Raw genomic sequence first — 23,240 nt, 5'->3', positions numbered from 1 at the left:
TTGCATCTATATTCATCTGAGATATTGGCCTGTAATTTTCTTTCTTGGTGATGTCTTTGATTTTGGTATCAGGGTGATGGTGGCTTCTTAGAATGTCTTTGAAAGTATTCCCTCCTCTTCAATCTTTTGGAAGCATTGGAGAAGGATTGGTATAAATTCTTTGTATGTTTGGTAGAATTTGTTTGTAAAGCCTTCTGGTCCTGGATTTTTGTTTGTACGGAATTGTTTTTTGGGTTTTTTTGTTTTGTTTTCTTTTTTTCAGATCCTATTTCACTTCTAGTGATCCATGTGTTCAAATATCTATCTTCTTGATTCAGTTTTGGTGGGCTGCAGTGTTTCTAGGGCTTGTCCATTTCTTCTAGGTTGTCCAATTTGTTCATAGTATTCTCTTATGGTTTTTGTATTTCTGTGGTATCAGTTGTGATTTCTGCTCTTCCATTTCTTATTTTGTTTTTTTGAATCCTCTCTCTTCTTGGAGAGCCTGGCCAGAAGTTTGTCAATTTTGTTTACCCTTTTAAAGAATCAGTTCTTGATTTTAGTGATTTTTTTTCTATTGTTTTATTAATCTCTCTTCATTTCCTCTCTGATCTTTATTTCCTTCCTTCTGCTATTGTCCCTTCTTTTTCTTATTCTTTTAGGTAGGAGGTTAGGTTGTTTGAGATTTTTCTTGTTTCTTGAAGAAGGCCTGTATCACTCTGAACTTCCCTCTAAGAACTGCTTTTGTTGCATCCCACAGATTTTGTATGGTTGTGTTTTCATTGTTATTTGTCTCAAGGTATTTTTTAATTTCCTTTTTGATTTCATTATTGACGCACTGTTTTTTTTTTGTTTTTTTTTGTGTGTGTGTGGTATGCGGGCCTCTCACTGTTGTGGCCTCTCCCGTTGCAGAGCACAGGCTCCGGACGCGCAGGCTCAGTGGCCATGGCTCACGGGCCCAGCCGCTCCGTGGCATGTGGGATCTTCCCGGACCGGGGCACGAACCCATGTCCCCTGCATCGGCAGGCGGACTCTCAACCACTGAGCCACCAGGGAAGCCCTCAAATACATTTTTGATGCCCTTTCCTCTTCCTTCTTCTTCTGGAATTCCTATTATGCATAGATTGGCACATTTTATATTACCCTATGGGTCTCTTATGTTGGTTTCTTTTTTTTCCCCCTCATTTGGCTGTCTGCTGTTCTGATTGGGTGATTTCCATTATTTTATCTTCCAGATCACTTGTTTGTTCTGCATCATTCATTTTGCTATTTATTGCCTTAGCTCAGCTTTCATCTCAGTAAATGTGTTTTCTAATTTTTCTTGGTTCCTCTCTAGTGTCTAGTTCCTTTTTACAGTAATTTGCATTTCTATCAATAGTTTCTTAATTCCTTCAGTATTTTCATTATCTACTTTTTGTACTTGGTGTCTATTAGATGGAAGAAGTCTATTTCATTGTATGTTCTTTCAGGGGAATTCTCTTGATCTTTTAATTGGGAGTGGTTCCTCTCATCTTTCATTTTACTTATTTCTTCCACTCTATGAGTTTAGGAGAAACAAATATCTACTGTGGTCTTGGAGGGCTATTTTCATGTGGGAGCATCCCTGCATTGCTTGCATGGGTTTAATATTTTGGGTGCAAGGGCTATTTTCAGTATGGATGCCTGACACATCTTTTCTCACTGTGTGCTGGCCATTATCCCCTTGATAGGGGGTGTGAGTGGTGTTGTGGTGACCAGAGCCTGCACCCGATGTTGAGCAGGACCTCCTCTTTGCTCTGTGCTTGCCACTGCCCTGTTGGGGGTAGGGTCTGCTCACGAGGTGTTGGAGCAGAAGCCCCCAGATCTGTTTCTGAGCTGCAGTGTGAGGTAGGTGGGACTGGAGCATTTCCACTGGTAGAGGAGCCACTAAGTATTCCCCATCAGAGCTGTCCACCCACCAGGGCGTGTGCTCTGTGGTGTCGCCTGTCACCCACTGTGTGGGCTCACAAAGTACACCATTGTTGGCACTGCCCTCAGCCCCACCTCAATTGTGGCAACGCCAGCAATCGTCCCTGGTTTCCTCAGGTGTTGTGTTCACAAACCCACCAGCACAGATCCATAGGCACAGATCCACTGAAGTGACGTACCAGGACCGCAGTCGTCGCACACCTGGACCCCCTGTGGGAGTTAAAGAAGCAGCCCAGACCCTGGCCCAGTCTCCATGCATGCACAAAGCCCACAGCTGCTAAGGCTGGACCTGTCCCAGCCAGGGGAGCATGCAGAGAGGTAGCACAGACCTTCTGTGCTGGTTCTGCCTGCTGCGAACTGGCTGCTGCACTCTCCTCTGAGTCTCTGAAGCTCCCTTTCTTTCCCGGCTGATCTCCGTGCCGGTGAAGGGACTTCCAGGATGAGAGAAGCTTTCCTCTTTCACAGCTCCCTCCTAGGGGGGCAGGTCCCGTCCTGGTCCCTTTTTTTTCTTTTGTCCTACCCAGTTACATGGTGATCTTCCTTGCAACTTCGGTTATGCGAGATCTTCTGCCAGTCTTCAGTAGCTATTCTGTCAGAACTGTTCCACATGGAGGTGTATCTTTGATGTATTTATCGGAGGAGGTGATCTCCACATCCTTCTATTCTGCCATCTAGATTCATCTGTTGACATTTTAAATTTACATTTTAAAATTGGAGAATATTGGGCTTCCCTGGTGGCACAGTGGTTGGGAGTCCGCCTGCCGATGCGGGGGACGCGTTCGTGCCCCAGTCCGGGAGGATCCCGCGTGCCGCGGAGTGGCTGGGCCTGTGAGCTGTGGTCGCTGGGCCTGCGCGTCTGGAGCCTGTGCTCCGCAGTGGGAGAGGCCACAATGGTGAGAGGCCCGCGTACTGCAAAAAAAATAAAAATAAAATAAAATAAAATTGGAGAATATTAACAGAACTGATGTTCATATACATTTCTGTGTTATTGATCTTATTCATATTACAGGGTCTTTGCACAGAAAACGCACGCCTCGTCTACCCAACACATGGTATATTAAAAGCTGATTTACGGGCCCTTTGGCAATTTCAATGTCTTTTTCTAACATTCTACTGAGTGTTGGAACTCTTGTTCTGCTCCAGGTTTTCCAATTTCTAGAATGGTCCTCCATCACATCCCCTTCCCCATGATCAGCTCAGCTCATTTCTTAGTAAGCTGTCCCACCAGCCTCTCTTGAAAGAGATGGATACTGCTTAGAAAATTTTGGCTAACCTAGAAACTTCCTTGGAGAATCAGAAAACTAATTGGCAGGTACTGTCCAAAGAAATCTTCTGTAATCCTGCAGGGAATCAGAACATAATTCCTGTACTGACACTTTCATCAGGTCTGAACTCCTAAAGGAAAGAAAAAAAGTTGATGCCCCCTACGGACTGAGTTTTACTCCTCCATATGTTTTACCCTCGTCTGAAGCAAGAGGGAAATGCTGCAGTTGGCATAGATTTATTACCCTGAATGCTCCTCTCTGCATCAAGGATTCATAGAACACTGCAATATTTCTACTGAGCCAAAGTGACAAAAGTAGAAAATGGCCAGATTCTGCAGTTGGAGGGCATGAAACATTCGTGTCCCTGGCAGTAACAATGGGTGGCTTTCTCAGGCCTGTTTTAAGGATAACAATTCTTGGCGAGTAGAGCCTGTAGCTATTAGAAACAGAAGTGACACATCACGCCAGGATTGGCGTTTTTCCCCTGCCTGCCCAATGAGGAGCATGAGGGTAGACGGATCCACGGTGGAGCTACCCAAGAACACCTCTTCATCGGGAACCCTCAGATTCAGAAAACACTGGCCTAAGGGTTACATCTGAAATTATTGTCAAACATTGTGGAAATACTTAGGAACCAGGAAGCTTTGAGAAATGTGTAAAACATGCTAAGTTCCTTTCATGTACTTGGAATTGATAAGTACTCTTGATAGTGGATTCTTTACCTAAGCATATCCATGGGATAACTAGGGTCCAGGGGCCACATCACTTGTTTTTGTCAGTAAAGTTTTATTGGAACACAATCATACCCATTCATTTCTTTGTACCTTTTTTTTTTTTAAAGAGTCCACATCTAAGCAATATCATATGATATTTGTCTCTGGCTTACTTCACTTAATATGATATTCTCTAAGTCCATCCATGTTGCTGCAAATGGCATTATTTCATTCTTTTTCATGGTTGAGTAATGTCCCATTGTATATATGCACCACATCTTCTTTATCCATTCATCTGTTGATGAACATTTAGGTAGTTTACACATCTTAGCTATTCTAAATAGTGCTGCTGTGAACATTGGGGTGCAGGTATCTTTTTGAACTAGTTTTTTATTGAAGTATAAACATTGATTGACAATCTGTCAGGTGTACACCAAGTGATTCAGTTTATATATATTGGGTTGGCCAAAAAGTGCCTTTGGTTTTTAAGTAAAAATAAAAGACACATTTTTCATTTTCACCAAGAACTTTATTGAACATTGTATTCACCTTTTTGTTCCACTACCTTCTGCCATTTTTTAGGCAACTTCATAATTCCATCTTCCCAAAACTTTTTATCTTTTTGAGCAAAGAAGTGTTGCAGGTACCTTTTACAGTCTTCCAGGAAATTGAATTTTTTTCCATGAAGAGAATTTTGTAAAGACCGAAATAAATGGAAATCGAAGGTGCTATGTCTTGTGAATATGGTGGCTGAATCAGAACTTTCCAGCCAAGCTGTAACAGTTTTTGCCTGCTCATCAAAGAAACATGTGGTCTTGCGTTATCCTGATGGAAGATTTTATGCATTTTCTGTTGACTAATTCCAGATGCTTTTTGTAGACTGCTGCTTTCAGTTGGTCTAATTGGAAGCAGTACTTGTTGGAACTAATCGTTTGGTTTTCCAGAAGGAGCTCATAATAGAGGACTCCCTTCCAGTCCCACCAATATACACAACATCACCTTCTTTGGATGAAGACTGGCCTTTGGTGTGGTTGGCGGTGGTTCATTTCACTTGCCCCACGATCTCTTCCATTCCACATTATTATACAATATCCACTTTTCATCACCCGTCACAACTTGTTTAAAAAATGGAACATTTTCATTATGTTTAAGTAGAGAATTGCATGCGGAAATATGGTCAAGAAGGTTTTTTTCTACTTAACTTATGTGGAACCCAAACATCAAAGCAATTCACATAACTAAGCTGGTGCAAATGACTTTCAGTGCTTGATTTGGATAGTTTGTATATGTCAGCTATCTTCCGCGTGGTATAACGTTGATTGTTCTCAATCTATGTCTCGATTTGATCTCTATCAATTTCAACTGGTCTACCTGACCATGGAGCACCATTCAGCGAGAAATCTCCAACATGAAACTTCACAAACCACTTTTGACATGTTCGATCAGTCACAGCATCTTCTCCATACACTGCAGAAATCTTTTTTTTGCGTTTCAGTTGCGTTTTTACCTTTCTTAAAATAATAAAGCATAATAGGCTGAAAATGTTGCTTTTTCCCTTCCATTTTAAATATTAAGACGGCTACAAAAAAATTCACCAACTTTGATAAATCTTTTTTTAAATGCACGCTCATACAATTGATACAATTGTAGCTGTCACATACAATCTAACAAAATTGTTTCGAATGAGGTTAAAGACAACTAAGTGCTACTAGAGCCATCTTACAGAGAAAAACAAATGAACATTTTGGCCAACCCAATATATACTGATATTCTTTTTCAGATTCTTTCCCACTAAAGGTTATTACAAGATATTGAATATAGTTCTCTGTGCTATATAGTAGGTTCTGTTGTTTATTTTGTATATAGTAGTTTGGATCTGTTAATGCCAAACTCCTGATTTATCCCTCCCCAACCCCCTTCCCCCTTTGGTAACCATAAGTTTGTTTTCTATGTCTGTGAGTCTGTTTCTGTTTCATAGATAAGTTCATTTGTGGCATATTTTAGATTCAATATATATTCCGAATCATGATATTTGTCTTTGTCTGGCTTACTTCACTTTGTATGATAATCCATCCATGTTGCTGCAAATGACATTTTTTCATTATTTTTAATGGCTGAGTAATATTCCATTGCATATATGTGCCACATCTTCTTTATCCATTCATCTGTTAATGGACATTAGGTTGCTTCCATATCTTGGCTATTGTGAATAGTGCTATTGTGAATAGTGCTGCTGTGAACATTGGGGTGCATGTATCCTTTCGGACCATGCTTTTCTGTGGATAAATGCCCAGTAGTGGGATTGCTGGATCATATGGTAACTCTATTTTTAGTTTTTTAAGGAACCTCTATACTATACTCCATAGTGGCTGCACCAGTTTACTTTTCCACCAACAGTGTAGGAGGGTTCCCTTTTCTCCTCACCTCTCCAGCATTTGTTATTTGTAGAGTTTTTAATGATGGCCATGCTGAGTCCTGTGAGGTTGTATCTCATTGTAGTTTTGAGTTGCATTTCTCTAATAATTATTGATGTTGAGCATCTTTTCATGTGTCTCTTGGCCATCTGTATGTCTTCTTTGGAGAAATGTCTATTTAGGTCTTCTGCCCATTTTTCAATTAGTTTTTTTTTTTTGGAAATTAATCCCTCATGTGTTGCATTGTTTGCAAATATTTTCTCCCATTGTGTAGGTTGTCGTTTTGTTTTGTTTTGTTTATGGCACCCATTCATTTCTGTATTTTCTGTGGCTGTTTTTGTGCTGCAGAGAGAGTTGAGTTCATTGCAACATGATCTTTATGACTCAAAGCTGGAGATACTATTGGATCTTTTCCAGGAAAAATCTGACAATCCTTTTCGCACTGTTAACAGTACTAAAATATAAAATTTTTTCCATCCTCTCTCAACTTGCCATAGCTTTAAAAATTCTGTTATTTAATGTTCTAATTAAAGAAATAAAATAGTCATTGGTATACTTTTACTTTTATATTGTGCCATGCTACTTTTAAATTTGGATATCAGAGTATTTAGCTTGTATTGAGAGTCACTGGAATTTCACAATTCAGATTTTTGGGGAGGTACCCTAAGGCGTTGTTATGTGAACAGCGGAGACGCTGTATATTACTCACTCGGTGGAGTTTATTTCACTTCTTGACACACACGTGTCTGTTGTAGCAACAGTGTCTAACTTCAGCTTACTGAGGAGTGAGGAAGGGTGAAATGGAAAGGAATTATGGATTGCCTACTTCTTTCCTAGGCCATCTTTGTTCTTCTTTCTTAGAGCCAAATTCTGGTCCCCACCAAAAGCATGACCCAGCTGTGCTGCTAGAGGGTCCACTTCATCACAGGTGTAACACTTACTTTGTCCTCACTTTGAATCTTGCTGAATTCCCACACCTTGTGGGTCCAGCCACAGTCTGTGCTCACAGAGCACTGTGTACTCCAATGGGGTAGCAAGGAACTTAGAAGGAATGCATACGGCGCACAAGCCCCCCTGATCATGCAATGCTTTATTTTCCGGTTGGACTCGACTTAGAAACACACCCTTAAATTTCTCAGAACTTCAAGACTGAAGCAGCAGTACACTAAAGCAAGTAGGTGACCCTGCTGGAAACAGGACTCTGTCATTGCTCATGTCATATACCCATCAAGGGGCACTCGGAGTTAGGAAATCGGACAAATTAATGACGCTTCATTCCTCTTTTCAACCAAATTATTTTTCTTCTTAATCAGAGGAGACTGCTGTCCTGAGTTTAGACCTAGGTTTTCTAGTGTTCTATTATTAGGGAATGTATTCTTAAATTTTTCCTGATTTTCAACATTATGTAAGAGAATCAGATTGTAAATGCCCTTCTTGGGCTCTTTCCTTGAACACTGTGTTCAGAGAGGCACCCAAGGTGATTTAAATACATGTAGTTTATTATTCTTCATTGCTGTATAATACAACACCGATTTTTTTCTTTGGATAAATACAATCTACTTTTGACAAGCATATGTGTGATCTAGGGTTTTGGTCTTATGAAAGAAGCTGGTATGAACATCCCTGTAAGTGCCCCAAGGTCTAAATGTTCGTGACATATTTATGATACGTGCAGTCAAGTAGAATTGTTGGTTCATGAGTTATTCTTCAGGTAGATTTCCAGTGTAAGCCAAACTGTATTCTGAAACCTTGATGACAGTTTGTAATCCAAGATGTGGGTGAGAATGCCCATAGATTCACAGCTCCAGCTTCAATCCGTATTTTTCAAGTATGGAGTCTTACCCAACTTTATGGGTAAAGACATGATGTCTCATTGTTAAATTTATGTCTATATTCTATGGATGAACGCAAATACCTTCCGTATGTTTATGAGTTGTAAATGATAACTTATCTGTGAACTACCTGTTTATAATTTCCCACATTTTTGTATTGGGGGTTATATATTTATGTGTGTGTGTATTGTTTTTTATATTTGCTGTATACATAGATTGAAAAAATATCCTTCAAAATGGATGCTTCACTTATTACCCCCTTTAATATTAGAGAGACAATTTTAAATTTTAAGGGAATTGAATTAATCGAACTTTCTATTCTTGGTTTTAATTTATGTAGTTCATGTCATTTTCAAACATTCTCCTAAAAGTTTAAGAATTTTCATACTTGGTTTTAAGTTCTTAACAAACCTATAATTTCTAAATGATTTTTTTAAGTGTTCAAGCATAATTGAAAGTTTACCTTCTCTATTCAGTATTCATAAATTATGTGTCTGTATGTCTCTGTGGGTTTACTCTTGTTTTTCCATTGAACTGTGTTAAGAACATACCATGTTCTTCTAATAAGGGTTTATCATTAAGGCATGAAATCTTACAGGACATATCACCCACCTTCATTTTTGCCTTGAAGAGCTCCTTGGCTGCTCACACCACTATTTTTCTATACACATTTAAGAAACAGCCTATCGTGTTCCACAAAAATTGCTTTTCACAGTTTTATTTGAATTTAACTGAATCAGTGGGTTAAATAGAGAACTGACATCTTTGAGTCTTATACATATTTATGCCAACGAAATTGTTGTTGACGCTACAAATGATATGCTTATCCCACATTTTCTAAGCGATCATTACTGTTGCAGCAAAGGAAGCTGACGTTTGTAAGTTGATACTGTATCTAACACCACCATTAACATGCTCACATTGATTTGACCAGCTAGCTGTAGGCTTCTGTGGGTTTTGTCTGTCTATGAGCACATCACTGACATATGATACCTTTTCTGAGCACAGTATGGAATAGAGGTGGTGACAGAAGACATCAGGGTATCTTTCCCATCCTAAACATCATAGGAACATCATTATCTGTAGGTTTTCATAATGCCCTTTCCCTTGTTAAGAGAGCTTCTTTGAATTCCAGTTTCATAAGAGATTTTGTCATAAATGTTTGTAGGATTTGATTTTTTGCCCCCTCTATTGATAAACGCATCAATTCAGATGAGCATTTACCAGTTGTGAGTGACTTATTATATTTTAACAAATATTCCAGCATTAATGGGGAGAGTGTGCTTTCCTGAAATGGGCATTGATTGATTATAATGCAAATTATTTTTATACAATCAATGTGTGTGTTAATTTTACATCTACCCTGATGAGTGAGAGTGGTCTGGAGGAAGCCATTTGATCACACTCTTTCCAAGTGATCCTGAATTTCACAGATTCTTGTCTCAATCCAGCACTGCAAAACCTCTCAGAACTCATAGCTGGGACAGACGTTAAAAGCAACTGCCATCCTAAGGACTAGTGCCAAAGAATAAATAATTTCTAATAATTTCCCTCACCTTAAGTTTCCCTGATTCTTGATATATTTTTAAATCCAAATGGATGTATGACTATTATTGTTATTGAATTAATGTATACATTTTGAAAAATCCATTTTGATGCCAAACATGTAACAGTGCAGGCTGGTTAACTTCAGTTATACTTCAAAGAACCCTTTATATTATTTGTTTAAAGACACAGTACACAGGTAGGCTGTTGGTCAATGTTCAGCTAAACTTACAAGATTTTCTATTAAAAAAATATGGTGTATCGGAGCTTTTGTTAACCTTTACTTCAGGATTACTTCTTGAAGAGTTAATATGTACTGTTGCAATCCTTACAGCGTCTGGATGGATAGATGGAAGTGGTTTATCTTGTAGTTGGTAGGGTAGTTTTAGGCAGAGGATAGACTCCATATAATCTTTTTGAACTGCATTGCACAGAAAGCGTTTTTTTTTTTTAATGCCATTTTTCTAAAATTGAGGTATAGCTGTTTAACAATGTTGTGTTGGTTTCTACTATAGGGCAAAGTGAAGTAAAGTTCCCTGTGCTGTACAACATGCTCTCATTAGTTACCTATTTCATACCTAGTAGTGCATAATGTCAATCCCAATCTCCCAATTTATGCCACCCCCTCCTTTCCCCACTTGGTGTCCATATGTTTGTTCTCTACGTCTGAGTCTCTATTTCTGCCCTGCAAACTTGTTCACCTGTACCACTTTTTCTAGATTCCATATATAGGCGTTAATATACGATATTTGTTTTTCTCCTTCTGACTTACTTCACTCTGTATGACAGTCTCTAGGTCCATCCTCGTCTCTACAAATCACCCAATTTCATTCCTTTTTAGGGATGAGTAATATCCCATTGTATATATGTGTCCCATCTTCTTTATCCATTCATCTGTCGATGGACATTTAGGTTGCTTCCATGCCCTGGCTGTTGTAAACAGTGCTGCAATGAACATTGGGCTGCATGTGTCTTTTTGAATTATGATTTTCTCTGGGTATATGCCCAGTAGTGGGATTGCTGGGTCATATGGTAGTTCTATTTTTAGTTTTTTAAGGAACCTCCATATTGTTCTCCATAGTGGCTGGCTGTATCAATTTACATTCCCACGAACAGTGTAGGAGGGTTCCCTTTTCTCCACACCTTCTCCAGCATTTATTGTTTGTGGATTTTTTGATGATGGCTATTCTGACTGGTGTGAGGAGATACCTCATTGCAGTTTTGATTTGCATTTCTCTAGTAATTAGTGATGTTGAGCATCTTTTCTTGTGTTCCTTGGCCATCTGTATGTCTTCTTTGGAGAAATGTCTATTTAGGTCTTCTGCCCATTTTTTGATTGGGTTGTTTGTTTTTTGATATTGAGTTGCATGAGCTGTTTTTATATTTTGGAGATTAATCCTTTGTTCGTTGATTCATTTGCAAATATTTTCTCCCATCCTGAGGGAGCATTTCTGTGTGTGATTTGATACTGAACTCTGGGTCTTTCCAAATTAATGAGACTGCATGACTGTATATTACTTATTATGCTCCAAATAGTTTCTTATTTTCATCAGCAGAAGATACACAAAGATTGATAAATTGCTGTCTGTCACAGCTTTACATGGAGGGGAAAATGTGTATTTACACAATCAAGAAAACCTACATTCTCCCATTTTCCTTCCTGTGCATTCGCATGGCTCTTTCTCACACTGAAGTTTCTGGCAACTAATATTAATTCTTATGACTCACTGCTCAGCTACAGTAAACCATGCCATTTAATTAAGGAAACTAAAATAATACTTATGAGAAAGTCATCAGGATGTAGAGAGAGAATATTTTAAATCCTTTCACTAAATTACGGAATTAACTGACTATACACACAATAATTCATCATCCATGTAAAGGTGTCAGAGCCCAGAGCTATGTAACATACTGAAATTAAATTTTTGGTGGAGTCCATCAGAAATCTCATAGCTTTCATTTATGTAAGAAGACTTGTATACATATATAAATTCAAAATTTATGTTTACATGTATATGTAGATTTTCCTCTTCATTTGGTGATTCTGGTTTATTTTGTAGTCACAACAGCAATTTGTTTCCTTATGTCAGATACTAAATGGTTTAAAATGTGTTCTTTTCAATTCCCTAGCAATTTTGAATAGTGAAAACAAACACGCAAACCTGAAACATGGGCTTTATGAAATAATTAGTCCAATGGGAACCACAGAATACATTCTCAAGTCTTAATTACCTGTCACCTCTGGGATTTTTAAATTTAGTAAAGGTGTAAAATCACTAGATCTCAGTTTCCTCAGTCACTACACAGATAAAATCATCAACAACACAAGGTTGTTTTTAGGATAAAAAGTGTAAGTGTTCTTTGAAAACTGACATGAAGTATGAACCTCACTTTGGATATATATCATGTAGTTTGATATTTAAGTGACGTGAACAGGAGATGATAGACAAGTATTTGCAACAGTTGTGAAAATCTATGAGACTGCAAAATTGTTAAAGTGCATTACTTCGTTACTTGCATAGTGATAGTAGAGCTTAATGCACAGAAATGTGGGTCGATCTCTGTAAGGACAGAATCAATGGACTCTCAAGGTGACCTTGCCAGGATGGTCCACTCTACCTGAGTAAGTGAAGGGAAACAGTCCATGCCTCACATTTGCAGACCTCACAGCAATGCATTAAAATGTTGGCAGTGGGGCTTCCCTGGTGGCGCAGTGGTTGAGAGTCTGCCTGCCGATGCAGGGGACACGGGTTTGTGCCCTGGTCCAGGAAGATCCCACATGCCGTGGAGCAGCTGGGCCCGTGAGCCATGGCCGCTGAGTCTGCGCATCTGGAGTCTGTGCTCTGCAACGGGAGAGGCCACAACAGTGAGAGGCTTGTGTACCGGAAAAAAAAAAAAAAAAGTTGGCAGTGAAGTGCCTTTTCCTGCACAGAATTTATAATTTTGGGGGGCCCAATAGCATCGCAAAGCCATTTCCAAGAGGAGTTTTTGGGGTGAAAAGGAATAACAAAGAGCCATCTAGGCAAATAAAGAGGGAGGAAAAATAATTCGCAGGCCTTGACATACCTCACTAAAATTTCTGGACACCACTGAAACACAAAATCCTATGTTTTTGGTGAAAAACAGGGTTTTTCTGGGAAACCTATGCATTTCGGGAAATAATACTATGATCACCAGGACTATCATCATGGCAGCATACTTACCTAAAACACTTAAAACTATTAAATATTAGAGTTCTGTTGAGAATCTGCTGAGACAGATTATGATTCAATTTCATTAAAAAATGGTGAAATCATGAAAGGATGCTCAACATCACTAATCATTAGAGAAATGCAAATCAAAACTACAATAAGGTATCACCTCACACCTGTCAGAATGGCCATCATCAAAAAATCTACAAACAATAAATGCTGGAGAGGGTGTGAAGAAAAGAAAACTCTCTTGCACTGTTGGTGGGAATGTAAATGGATACGGCCACTATTGAGAACAGTATGGAGGTTCCTTAAAAAATAAAAAATAGAATTACCATATGACCCAGCAGTCCCACTACTGGGCATATACCCTGAGAAAACCATAATTCAAAAAGATACATGTACCACAGTGTTCACTGCAGCTCTATTTACAGTAACCAGGACATGGAAGCAACCTAAGTGTCCATCAACAGATGAATGGATAAAGAAGATGTGGCACATATATACAATGGAATATTACTCAGCCATGAAAAGGAATGAAATTGAGTTATTTGTAGTGAGGTGGATAGACCTAGAGTCTGTCATACAGAGTGAAGTAAGTCACAAAGAGAAAAATACTGTATGCTAATGCATGTATATGGAATCTTAAAACAAAAAAGGTTCTGAAGAATGTAGGGGAAGGACAGGAATAAAGATACAGATGTAGAGAATGGACTTGAGGACACGGGGAGGAGGAAGGGTAAGCTGGGACGAAGTGAGAGAGTGGCATGGACTTATATACACTACCAAATGTTAAAATAGGTAGCTAGTGGGAAGCAGCTGCATAGCACAAGAAGATCAGCTCAGTGCTTTGTGACCACCTGGAGGGGTGGGATAGGGAAGGTGGGAGGGAGACGCAAGAGGGAGGGGATATGGGGATATATGTATACGTATAGCTTATTCACTTTGTTGTACAGCAGCAAGTAACACAACAATGTAAAGCAATTATACTCCAATAAAGATGTTAAAAAAATGGTGAAAGTTCAAAAGCTAGCATTATATAGGAACCTTGATACTTTTTTCCTTGAAGGTGAAAGAAAACAGTGCAGCCTAATACTTTGAACATGGACCAACTCAATTATCCTAACTGTTTAAATCTCTTGAGGATGTTACTGACAAAAAAGTCTAAAAGTGATGGAATCGTAGGGGAATATAAGAGTTTCAAAAGGGGTAATGAACAGTAAATCTTATATAATGTTGTTAAACTAAATGTGCAAAGACAGAATAAATGGAATTTTCATAAAGGCCTGGAGAGGTAAAGAAGAGATTGGACAAGGAAACTATTTAGAGGTGGTACTTGTACAGTACATCTTACACATTAAGAGGTGAATTGAGAAAGAATTGACAAACCACAATAATGAACACAAATTTGAGGGCTGTGAATTCCCTATAAGACAAGTTTTCATCCTTATTTTTTATTAAAAATTTGGAATATAGTTGACTAACAATGTGTTAGTTTCAGTTGTACAGCAAAGTGATTCAGGTATATATATATCATTTCTTTTTCAGATTCTTTCCCCATTTAGCTTATTACAAAATATTGAGTATAGGGCTTCCCTGGTGGCACAGTGGTTGAGAGTCCACCTGCTGATGCAGGGGACACAGGTTTGTTCCCCGGTCCGGGAAGATCCCACATGCCATGGAGTGGCTGGGCCCGTGAACCATGGCCGCTGAGCCTGTGCTCCGCAACGGGAAAGGCCACAACAGTGAGAGGCCCGCGTACCGCAAAAAGAAAAAGAAACAAATATTGAGTATAGTTCCCTGTGCTATATACAGTAGGTCCTTCTTGTTTATTTTATACATAGTAGTGTGTATATGTTAATCACAAACTCCTAATTTATCCTTCTCCACACCTTTTCCGTTTGGTAACCATAAATTTGTCTTCTATATCTGTGAATCTGTTTCTGTTTTGTAAACAAGTTCATCTGTATTTTAAGATTCCACCTACAAGTGATATCAGATGATGTTTTTTTCTTTCTCTGATTTACTTCACTTAGTATGATAATCTCTAGGTCCATCCACGTTGCTGCAAATAACATTACTTCATTCTTTTTTATGGCTGAGTTGTATTCCATTGTGTATATGTACCATATTTTTTTGATGTTTACAAACATTTTTTAAATTAATTTTTTAATGGAATATTGTTGATTTTGTAGATTAATCCCGTCAGTTGTATCGTTTGCACATATTTTCTCCCATTCTGTGTGTTATCTTTTCATTTTGTTGATGGTTTCCTTTGCTGTGCAAAAGCTTTTAAGTTTCATTAGGTCCCATTTGTTTATTTTTGTTTTTATTTTCATTACTCTAGGAGGTGGATCCAAAAAGATATTACTGCAATTTATGTCAAAGTATGTTCTGCCTATGTTTTCCTCTAAAAGTTTTATAGTCTCTGGTCTTACATTTAGGTCTTTGATACATTTTGAGTTTATTTTTGTACATGGTGTTAGAGAATGTTCTAGTTTCATTTACATGTAGCTGTCCAGTTTTCCCAGCACCCCTTGTTGAAGAGACTGTCTTCTCCATTGTATATTCTTGTCTCCTTTGTCATAGATTAACTGACCATATGTGCATGGGTTTATCTGTGGACTTCCTATCCTGTTTCATTGATCTATATTTCTGTTTTTGTGCCAGTACCATACTGTCTTGATTACTGTAGCTTTGTAGTATGAAGTCAGGGAGCCTGATTCCTCAAGCTCCATTTTTCTTTCTCAAGATTGCTTTGGCCATTTGGGGTCTTTTGTGTTTCCATAAAAATTGTAAAACTTTTGTTCTAGTTCTGTAAAAAAAAAAAAAAAAAATGCTACTGGCAATCTGCTAGGGATTGCATTGAATCTGTAGATTGCCTTGGGTAGTATAGTCATTTAGACAATATTGTGCCTTCCAATTCAGGAACATGGTATAGCTTTCCATCTGTTAGTGTCATCTTCAATTTCTTTCATCAGTGTCTTACAGTTTTCAGAATACAGGTCTTTTGCCTCCTTAGGTAGGTTTATTCCTAGGTAGTTTATTCTTTTTGATTTGATGGTAAATGGGATTGTTTCCTTAATTTTTTTTTCCTGATCTTCCCTTGTTCGAGGATAGAAATACAAGAGATTTCTGTGTATTAATTTTGTCCTGCAACTTTACCAAATTCATTGATGAGCTCTAGAAGTTTTCTGGTAGCACCTTTAGGATTTTCTCTGTGTAGCATCATGTCATCTGCAAACAGTGACAGTTTTACTTCTTTTCCAGTTTGATTTTTCTTTTTCTCCTCTGATTGCCATGGCTAGGACTTCCAAAACTATGTTGAATAAGTGGTGAGATGGGACATACTTGTCTTGTTCCTGATCTTAGAGCAAATGTTTTCAGTTTTTCACCTTTGAGAATGATGTTTGCTGTGGGGTTTGTCCTATATGGCCTTTACTGTGTTGAGGTAGGTTCCCTCCATGCCCATTTTCTGGAGAGCTTTTATCATAAATGGGTGTTGAATTTTGTCAAAAGCTTTCTCTGCATCTGTGGAGATGATCATATGGTTTTTATTCTTCGATTTGTTATTGTGATGTATCACACTGATTGACTTGCAGATACTGAAAAATCCCTACATCCCTGGGATAAATCCCACTTGATCATGGTGTCTAATCCTTTTAATGTATTGCTGGATTTGGTTTGCAAGTATTTTGTTGAGGATTTTTGTGTCTATGTTCAGTGATATTGGCCTGTGATTTTCTTTTTTGTGTGCCATCATTTTTGTCTGGTTTTGGTATCAGGGTGATGGTGGCCTCGTAGAATGAGCTTGGGAGCGTTCCTTCCTCTGCAATTTTTGGGAGGAGTTTCAGAAGGATTGATGTTAACTCTTCTCTAAATATTTGATAGAATTTGCCTGTGAAGCCATCTGATCCTGGACTTCTGTTTGTTGGGAGTTTTTAAATCATAGTTTCAACTTCAGTACTTGTGATTGGTCTGTTCATGTTTTCTATTTTGTCCTGGCTTAGTCGTGGAAGGTTGTACCTTTTAAGAATTTGTCCATTTCTTCTAGGTTGTCCATTTTACTGGCATATAGTTTCTTGTAGTAGTCCCTTATGAGCCTCTGTATTTCTGCGCTGGTGTCTGTGGTAACTTCTTTTTCATTTCTAATTTTGTTGATTTGAGGCCTCTCCCTTTTTTTCTTGATGAGCCTGGCTAAAGATTTATCAATTTTGTTTGTTTATCTTTTCAAAGAACCAGGTTTTGGTTTCATTGATCTTTTGTATTATTTCCTTCATCTCTATTTCTGCTCTGATCTTTATGATTTCTTTCCTTCTATTAAGTTTGGGTTTTGTTTCTCTAGTTGCTTTATGTTTAGGTTGTTTCAGATGTTTCTTGGTTCCTGAGGTAGGACTGTATTGTTATAAACTTTCCTCTTAGATCAGCTTTTACTGTCACCCATAGGTTTTGTGCTGCATCCAGTAGGTTTTGGATCATCGTGTTTTCATTGTCATTTGTCTCCAGGGATTTTTTGATTTCCTCTTGGATTTCTTCAGTGATCCATTGGTTACCATTGGTTATTTAGTAGCATATTGTTTAGCCTCCAGGTGTTTATTTTACCATTTTCTGCCAAGTATTACAGCTTGCTCCCTGGGTGGAGGAGGAAGACAGGCTTGCAAACAGAAGACTCGCAGAGTTAATGGTACCCTAAAGCAAAATTGTTGGGAAAATGCCAAAAAGAAAATTTCTACTATATGCTCTTTAAAAAGAAATCCTCAAACAATGCATTAATCAAGAGAGATTATGTAAGAGATCCTGCTTTGCTAGGGATCTTTCAAGTTACTTTTTTTTTCCCCCTTTCCTCTTACAGTCCCTGGTGGCAATCCCTCCATTCCTGGATCAGGTCCTCCCATCTTCCCAGGGCTGCAGCCAGGCCCAGTCACCTACTGCAGCACCAAGAGGACACTGCTGCTCCTAGACTTTCTGAAGGTTGCCAGGCTCCAAAGGTATGAAGGTCGTAATGATGCAGGAACAGAGGTCTTTAAATAAGTGGATGGTGGAAGCTGAATGCTACATTACAGAAAGTAACAAAGTACAATCTAAAGGTATTTCAAATGCATACAAACTTTGACTCAATCTTATTTAATTAAATGAGGTAAGAATAAGAAAGTGTGTGTTTGTACAGATCTGTGTAAATCTATGCTTGTTTGTGGATGGATGTAGAGAGAAGGAAAGAAGTTTATACCTCTCTTATCTCATTCATGTATCTTGTCATCCATCCATCTCATCTTTTTTCATAGATGATATTTCCATCTAACCCTCATTTTTCTGTATCTCTTCCTTTTCTATCGTCTGTCCTTCCATCTATCCATCTAACATTTACACACACATATTCACTCACATACACACAATCTCTGAATGTTCAGAGATTGGAGATTTCCAGGTGAAAGGGGAGGAGAAAGAGTGAAAATCCAAGGTCTTTTCCCTAGAAACTCCATCCCCAGTACTTCCAATTATCCATCTTTAAACATAACTGGGTGACCTGGCTCTGTGAGTCAGGGCAGATTGAGTGTTTGCTGTGGTTTGCTTTGTAAAGAAAGGGGAAAAGGGCTGGGAAATAGATTTTGTACAGCTGTGCTTGCCAGACACTAAGCTTATTATTATATAAGCTAAATTAATTTAGCTTATTATTATACAATAATTTAGCTTATAATTCAGCTTTTACACTAATTTAGCTTATGTAATTTTATTTACCCAGTTCCATCCTTTAAAAATCATTTTCAAGCGGTCATAATGCTTACAGAAGTGCAGCCGTATGCCTTTACTGAAGGTTCTGTAATATCCCTCCTCCACTGAATTTATAAAGCAAAGAGCTGGCTTTTTTTAGCATAAGTCTAGGCTATATATTACAGAGCAATTTTCAGTAATTTTACTAATTTTCTGAAAGAAGCATGAGGCACATGAACACATGCCTTCGTTACCCATCCATTATTTCAGAGTATAAAGACTGTTTTCTTTAAAGACAAAATTATTGTAATTCTGAGACATGATGGAAAAACCCAGATGAAACCTATTTTCTGAACAGAAAGAAGTCAAAACACTCAGAAAACTGAATTACTGGAGTGAAGGTAGTTTTGGTATTTTAGGTCAATAAAAGGATGCCCACATCGTAATACATGAATTGATGACAGCTGAAAGCACACTGACTTTCATAATGCACTGCTTTAAAAAAAAAACCACCCTTAAATAATCGGGCCTTTGGTCATTTTTTTTGGTACCGAACGGTTGCTTTCACTTCAATCTGTGCCTTTGTAAGAATTAATTTGATCTCTGGCTCAATAGGCCATATGTTTTCAACACCGATCATCAAAGGTCAACTGCCAAGATTTCCGTTCAGTGCATGGAGAAACACAGGAACAGTTACATCCCTGTATTTCAATGAGAGTTTTCTCCCCCTCCCCTATTCTTGGAGAATCACTTGCACAAGAGAAGAATCATGTAGGAAAATATTCTAAATAAACATGGACACAGGAGGCCAAAGATCACTGACTGGTGATCTTTGGTGATGGCTCTGATAGACTTGAATATATTGGAACAACCAGTCAGGTTTTAATTTTCATTTCTTGTGAAAAGAAGGGGCCAGAAATAGATGACCACATTTATTTGGCAACTCAAAGGATTTTCTTTTTCTGGTGTCCCAAATGTCTATGGCTTACCGACTCTAACATGGAAAGCTACAGAGTGTAAATAAGCTTATATTTAATCCGTAGCAGGCGATCGCTGAGCAACTGTTGTCTTGACATTTTAAGATTAGTCAGTACTTAGGATTCCAATGATGGGTCCTTAGGAAATTAGGATAGAGAAATGGCCTTCAGTAAAGTTTTGTTGTTTTTGTAACCCCATTAAGTTATCAACAGCAACAGAGTACTATACAGGTTTACCCTATCGAACAAAAACGTCATCATTCCTTGGATGGCTGACATATGGAAATGCTCTGTCAACCTAAAATGTACAGCCACCTCTAGAAATGAACAAAGCTGAATTTCCCCCAAGCCCTGTTACCCTGGAAAGCAGTAGTGATTAAGAAATAGCTCACCCTTTTGTGTTCTGGGCAACTTCCTCCTCACATGACTTGGTAAGACTACCCCCCCCACCCCCGTCTACCTATGTGACAGGGCCAGACACAGACTCTCCAGGTTCCCGTCTGTCTCATAAACAATGCACTGAACAAAATGCTTGTTAAAGTTTTAGTGTTTCTCCTTCCCACCTCACCTTTTAAAAAAATTTTTTAAATTCACATTTATTGGACTATAATTGCTTCACAATGCTGTGTTAGTTTCTGCTGTACGACACAGTGAATCAGCCATACATACGTCCCCATAGACACAGGTCTTGCGGTTAGAGTTGTACCTACTGCAGCAGTCTCTGTCCCACAGTTCAGCAGCCCCTCCCCTTTCAATAATTCCTGGGGAAAGAGTCCATCTCCTCCAATATGGCTCACTCAGCAGCACAGGAGAGTTTTCTCCACATCCACTCTTTGCCTAGCCCTCATGTGCACACACCATTTGGGCGGGAAGGGTTTTAGAAGATGCCCAGCAGAATTCCAGCTGCTTTATCACTTTGTTTTGATACCCAGACTATCTGTGCTTTGGCCTTAACGTGAAGTTACAGGAACCTGATTTACCCACTACCTGAAACAATGCGACCAACAATAGCAGACGAAAATCTATGAAACCCTGCATCTCAAGACACAAAAAATCCCCTGAAAGAAAGAAAACAAGATTCTGCCTCGAGAGAACTTCAGGACAAGGAATGACAAGAGTGGTAACTAGGCCACTGAATGATATAGACAAGCTCTCTGCAGTGAGTGTAATACATAAGATAAAATTAGAGCGAAAAATACTTTGTTAGAGTAAAATAGCACATTTTTAAAGTTATTTAGAAAAAGAAGGGATGGGAAAGGAACAAAAGGAGGTTATGAGTGCAGGATTAGCCTGTGATGAAACAAATATGAAAATTTAATAACACTCAATGCTATCATGATACAAACCAAGGGATTTTTCCAAAGTACAGATATAAGATGGTACATTATTTCTCAAGAAAAAATAAAGCTCAGTCTCAGTCACCATTAAGCACTAAACATATCTCAGAGATATATGCATATATCCACATATACAACTGGTATACATATACAACTGGTATACATACATATACACACACCAGATGCTAAACCTACCTTAGTGATATATATTTTTATATAATCTATAAATTCTATATATATTTGTATATATGTGATTTATAAATTATATACTATTATATAAAATATATATCTAAATGTATGTACATATATATAACTCATATATATATATATATAAACATACCTTAGTGACATGTGGTTCACCATCCCTTTTTAAATCTAGTCAAAACACAGAGAAGCCAATAGGAAAAATAATTCGTCAAAAAGAGCCAATAGCAAAAGCAAATTAAATCTCAACTGATGAAAATATGTCCATAAAAGATTCTCAGTGACTTTGAATTATTTGAAATAAATAAGTAAACAATTTTTAAACTTCACTTCCAAAACAAAGCACATATGGTGCACCTTAATTACATGATTAATTGGAAAATAAATTACACAATTTTGGTGTGTGACTAGAAGAAGGAAGAGGGATTTGAAAGGTGCTAATTTGTATTTTTTGTTCAGCTGGTGTACAACAGAGTCTATCTCTAATGGTGAAAAAACAACCAACAGTATTTCGGCATACAGTAATCCCAAGGAGGGTATTATTTAGACACCACTGTGTATTAAAGTCATGTGAGTTGCTCATGAGAAGGATTCCAAAGCCCTTCCTCCCAAGAGAGTCTGGAAAGAGGGTCTCCTGAAATGGTGGTGTTCAAACACCTCAGATGGTTTTGATGGACGGGTCCTTTACCTCATTTTGAGAAATATTGAAACAGATGAACCAAAACCTTCATCACCAATTCAGTCATAGAAAGAGAAATCAATATGGGCACACACCACCACCACTCATACACCGAAAGAGTATGCCGAGTAGAGCTGGCCAATAAAATAAGGCAGGTACCATCCACTGAAAAACACAGATGAGGACAAGAGGAGATCATAAGATCAAGATTGTATTAAAGCTTTCCATGGCATCACCAAACCAAGTCTGTAACAAATCAACTCTTATATACTCAATAGACACTTGTAAATTGAATCAGAAGAGTTGCTAAAGAAAGGGCAAAGACTTCATGGAAATATACACGTAAACAAAATTAGAACAAGCCCGGCCATGCTAATGGCAGGCACATTTGCATCTAAGACGTATCATTAGATAGACATTGTATGGGTTATATTACTCAGCCATTAAAAAAACGAATGAGACGGTGCCATTTGCAGCAACGTGGATGGACCTAAAGAATATTATGCTTCATGAAATAAGAGAAAGACAAACACTGTATGATATCACTTATATGTGGAATCTGAAAAATACAAATCAATGTACATGCAAAACAAAAACAGACTCACAAATGTAGAAAACTAGTGGTTACCAGTGAGGAGAGGGAAGGGTGGAGATAAATTAGGGGTATGGGATTAAGAGATACAAACTGCCACACATAAAACAGATAAGCAACAAGGATTCATTGTACAGCACAGGGAATTATACCCATTACCTTATAATAACTATAATGGAAGATCATCTTCACAAATACCGAATCACTTTGCTGTACACCTGAAACTAGCACAATATTGTAAATCAACTCTACTTCAATAAAAAATTAAAAAACCTAAAGTGCAAAGCCATGAGTAGGCCATGTCTGGGTTAAATAAACACCAAAGTACATATAGCAAACCTTCCAAGGGACCCCATTATGGGTCACTCCTTTCATTACTATGATACCAGGTCCCCGTGTCTTAGAACACAGTGTCTATCTGTACTTGCAGCAGAATAATTTGCTGAGCTATTTCCTGCTGCTTGTGTGTTTCACCGATAGGCTTTCTGTCTTTTTCTCTGGTTTCTGGGATCTTTATGCTGCCCTGAGAAGATACTTCCCGTTAGGGTTTTGCCATCCTGAAGGCTGAACTCATCGGTAAAATCATGGTTAGTGAACGGCACATGGGGAATGAACAAGCACATTTACAAGCCAAAAGGGTTAAAAAGGTCTGGTGGTAAGACACAGTGGCCAAGTCCAGATGGTGGCCAAGCCATACCTTACAGGGTAAGACCTAGAGGAAGCATGAGGCCCAGCAGAGATTCCTCTTCTCTAACCCTAACACCGACACAAAGAATCGGGGGAAATCGGGGGTGCCTGGAGAACAAGAGGCACGAGGTGCAATGAAACCCTGGTGCCACCATCCTGCAAAGCAGAAGCC

General features: G+C 38.4%; 1 long non-coding RNA gene across 1 annotated transcript in view; it reads left to right on the top strand.

Annotated features, from left to right (window-relative positions):
- LOC308608791 overlaps positions 1–23,240 on the top strand; it is a 117,073-nt gene that overhangs the window by 34,070 nt on the left and 59,763 nt on the right. Inside the window, exon 2 of the long non-coding RNA XR_014014234.1 lies at positions 17,736–17,871. This is a non-coding gene — a long non-coding RNA (uncharacterized lncRNA). The remainder of the gene's footprint in view (positions 1–17,735; positions 17,872–23,240) is intronic.

This window comes from Mesoplodon bidens, assembly GCF_964165515.1.
Source record: "Mesoplodon bidens genome assembly, chromosome: X".
In the NCBI taxonomy this organism is placed as follows: Eukaryota; Metazoa; Chordata; class Mammalia; order Artiodactyla; family Ziphiidae; genus Mesoplodon; species Mesoplodon bidens.
Note: the sequence above shows the minus strand (reverse complement) of the source record. Positions and strands in the feature narration are given on the sequence as shown.